This window comes from Moschus berezovskii, chromosome 8, assembly GCF_049115385.1.
Source record: "Moschus berezovskii isolate FMDL1 chromosome 8, NW_MosBer_1.0, whole genome shotgun sequence".
Taxonomy (NCBI): Eukaryota; Metazoa; Chordata; class Mammalia; order Artiodactyla; family Moschidae; genus Moschus; species Moschus berezovskii.
In genome coordinates, this window is record NC_142467.1 from 72,279,702 (window position 1) to 72,284,120 (window position 4,419).

A 4,419-nucleotide genomic window follows, 5' to 3' on the forward strand; every position below is an offset into this window, starting at 1 on the left:
AAGGTCAGAAAGGCCCAATTTCTGGAAATCTCCACCCTTCTCCAAGACAGTTGTAATAATCCTCCCATTTATTAGCCTATGAAAGTACCCAATTCATAAAAACTAACCACCTCTTTTTTCTGGGCATTCTCACCTTTTGAGATGGACTGCATTCTGACTACGTAATGTGTGTCCCTCTAAATAAATCTACTTCTTACCTATCATTTTATCTCATTGAATTACTTCTGCATTGAGATGTAAAGAACCTGAGCATGAATAAACTGATACCAGATGAGTGGTCTTATCTAAAAAACAGTGAGTTTTGGTTAGGTGTGAATCTCCTGAGTTGTGCAGTTTTACCTAGAAGCTGTGATTTTCTGTATCTGCCTATCTCTCTAGTTTTCAGGGTAACAGTTTGCCTTGTGACTTCAATTCTCTGCCAGATCTAAGAAGAGATATTTTTTCATTGTTTTTGGTTATTTTCTTATTGTAAGAATGAGAATCACGCTTCTAAGCTTTTTATATTGCAGAGCAGAAATCTGAAGTCTAGGTTACTGTGTCTGAGGTTGCCTACCCTTGCTGCCAACAGAGGGACCTAATTCCATTTAAATGACTCATTTCCTTTCACTGATTTTTTTTTTTTCATACTCCTTTGCCCTTGTAGCTCAATCAGTAAAGAATCTGCCTGCAGTGCAGGAGACCCGGGTTCGATCCCTGGGTTGGGAAGATCCCCTGGAGAAGGAAATGGCAATCCACTCCAGTATCCTTGCCTGGAAAATTTCATGGACAGAGGAACCTGGTGGGCTGCAGTCCACGGGGTCCCAAAGAGTTGGGCACTACTGAGCGACTAACACTTAGCTTACATTTACTTTTGACCTACTGAGAGCAACAAGTGACAGTATGGTGGTCTGTACCTGGCCTTCCAATAAGGTTGTGGACTTCCAGATTAGCAGAAGACAGATTACAGGTGGGCCCTATCTTGTGTGGGGTTTATGTTCTACAACCAGATTCAGGACCCACAAAGACTCCAACAAGTACCCTGTGCTGCCCAGCTCACCAGCTGCATCTCTGTTTCTCAGTCCTAGGGTTCTCCCAGGTCTCTTGCTGACTGCTCTTCTCCAAAGGCCCCCTCCAGGGAATGTCTAGAGAACATCCAGGGACACAGCATCAGTGACATACACAGGACTGCCAGCAATAATGTTGTTTTGGAACTTTGTCTACAAAATCTTCTCCAAACTGTTGCTGGGAAAGAAGGCGATGGTGAGAGTTGATCACCCTGATGTGAACTGTGGCAACCAGTATAGAGGTGTCTCTTGGCTGGAGGAGGAGCCGTCCAAGCCTCATCAGTGTTGGGAGTGTCCTGAGTCTTGGCCTATGTGGGACTGAGCTTCAGACCAAGACTTTGGGAGCAGGCATCATTAGAAGATACAAAGCTGCCTGGAGCCAGGGTGGAGCTACCAGTAGAAGAACCAGGGAAGGAAGCAAGCAGAGTGATGGCAGTGTGGCGAAGGCTGCAGAAGTAGAACCAGATATGCTCCTGCTGGAGTAAATCTGGGAGAGCACCAGCATTACTGTTTGCAATAATTCTTTTAAATTATTTTGAGAGATACTTTTTTTAACCTTTAAGAATCAGCGTAGTTACATTTATAATACTTTCTGTATCAGTTTTTAGGTGTTAGAAACTGGCAAGGAGTCTGAGAGGAGGCTTAATTCTGGAAAACATATCTTTTACAACAGTGTCAATGTGAAAAACATTTTTACAAATGAATTTTGGCTCTCAGGCACTGCTGCATCTATGCTGCGATGTATGCATGAGTTAACCTGCTTTTATGGTTGTATTTTTTGTGTTGAATATTTATTTTGAATCTTCATAATTGTACTTTGATTATTCATAATTTCTCACTTTATGTAACTAACACATGTTGACAATAAGCTGTAAATAAATGTATGAAATAAGGTATTTATAGGTTAAAAGAGATAATTTTCTTTGGGAGATAGAGGATGGGAAGGAAACTGGAGGGAGTCACCAAGGTTTTGGGTGTTTGAGTGCATATAGTGAGAGGCAATAACCCTCTCTGGTAGAAGTACTTGCTACTCCCCTAATCCAACCCTCAAAGAATCATGCAGTTTTCGGTGATGACTGCAAGAAGAGCTTAGCATCTTGTTTGAGAGGATAGCATCTTGTTTGATCCACCCAGAGGAAGAGGAAACAGGGAGATGTGGTCCCTGAAGAAAGCATGCCAAGTCTGCACTCAATATGCACACACATAAGAATTTACTATGGGTCAAAAGAACATCTGGGAAGCTAGCCATAATTAAGTCACTTTACTGCATCCTTCCTAAGCATGCTGTCTGCCAAGTGAAGGGATCCAGAATCAAAAGGAGTATTGGGCTGTCCTGGCATGAACAGGATGGAGCAGAGATTAGGAGCTCAGCCAAAGCTGGGGGAACTGAGGAATAGGCAGGATTCAGGAAGGTTGTGGCTGCACCATTTCTCTTGTCTCCTCTCCTTGCCTCAGCACTGAGGCAAGAGCCTGTGAGAGTGGAGCAATAGGAAGTTTCTAGAGGCAGAGTGACCCCCTCCCCACACTAGGCCCCCAACCTGCTGGGGTCAGAATTGGATACAAGGTCAGAGTTTGCAAACTGAACAGTATAATCAAAGCTGTATGAATATGATGGGCTCTGTTCAAGATGCTACTGAGGAGCAATAAGGAAGGATTTCATAGAGTAAATCAAAGGCAGTGATTTGAAAACCATAACAGACATGACAACATGTCATGTTAACTACCTCATGGTGTTGACTCTTCAACCAGATGGATTCAATTATACATTTAAAAAATATTTTCTTGTGACTTTTTTCTGATTGAAATGAAGAAGGAAAAGACTCATCAACTTTTTTTTAAATTACAGAAGCAATATATGCTCCCTGTGTCCATGGGGTTTTCCAGGCAAGGGTACTGGAGTGGGTTGCCATTGCCTTCTCCCTGTAAAGATATATGTGCACCATAAAAATTTATAGCACCGTGGTACCCCACAGTATGAATAAGCCATATTTATCTGTTCTCCTAGTAGCAAGTACATGGTTCCAAACCTGTTTTCACTGCCACGTGCCACAGTGAGCATCCTCTTGCATCATTAAGTGTGAATATTTCTGTAGAACAAATTCCTGGAATTGCTTGTCAGAGGACGTTCATGTTTAGAAAAATGTTTTCCATATAACGACACCATGTTTAATGAATGTGGAAGTTCAGGTGAGGCCAGCTCAAGGAAGGGTTCCCAGTGAGGGCTGCAGTGTCTTGTGTGGGAGGTAAACTGTGACACCACCTCCCAGCACCCATCTCTTCTACAGGGATTCTCACTGGCCCCCTCAGAGCCGCTCAGCAGTCCTATGGGGACAGCAGGGCATGATGACTGGCCCCATTTTACAGTTGGGAAAACTGAGCTCCAGGCAGATTCACTGCTTGCCCAAAGCCACACAGAGTTCCTGGTCCCGCCTCCTGCATCACTGTGGCCTGGCTCAAAGGAGATGTGAGTGGTGTGGAGGACAGAGGCATGGAGTCCTCCACATGGTTGATGTTACCAAAGTTGACCTTAAAGTAGTTGTACCAATATATAAGCCCACCAAAAATGTGCCTGATCCATGGGAGTCTTTGTCTTTCCATGAAAGATTCCTGCGGAGACAAGGATGACTTGCGTGTTGCCGTCACAGTCTAGGGCTCTCAGCTCTGCCAGTCTCTGTGAGTTAACCATCACAAAGGCCACCTCAGTTAGCGTAAGCCTCACATCACAGGTGTGCTTTGTACACTGGATTGGGACCCATACATAGGTGTTATTTTCATCCTTTCCCAGGTTTGAGGAATAGCTGCATGGAAAATGTGAACAGTGGGGAGAACTGAATGTACCAGGTCCTACTTTTAGAAACTCGACAGAGGGTCACTGGGCATAGACTGGAAGGAGATGGGGGTGATTTGGTAAAACTTTCTCTTTCCCATTTATTTGTTCATTTATTTATGTATATCAGTAAAGATACACATATTCTTGGATTCCTTTTTTCTCAATCTATGGGCTTCCCTGGTGGCTCAGAGGTTAAAGCGTCTGCCTCCAATGCGGGAGACCCAGGTTCGATCCCTGGGTCGGGAAGATCCCCTGGAGAAGGAAAGGGTAACCCACTCCAGTATTCTTGCCTGGAGAATCCCATGGACAGAGAAGCCTGGTAGTCTACAGTCCACGGGGTCGCAAAGAGTCGGACACGACTGAGCGACGGAACAGAACGGAACTCCCATTAATTACACTGATGTTCAAATTTGGCTAATGGGAGTCCCTTCAAACTAGCTTTTCTGTTCAGTTGACATTTCCCCCTCTATTCTTTGAGGACGTCTTGCATTCTGATAAAAGATAGTTTAGACTCATTCTGCTACATGTTTATTTCAATACCCCCAA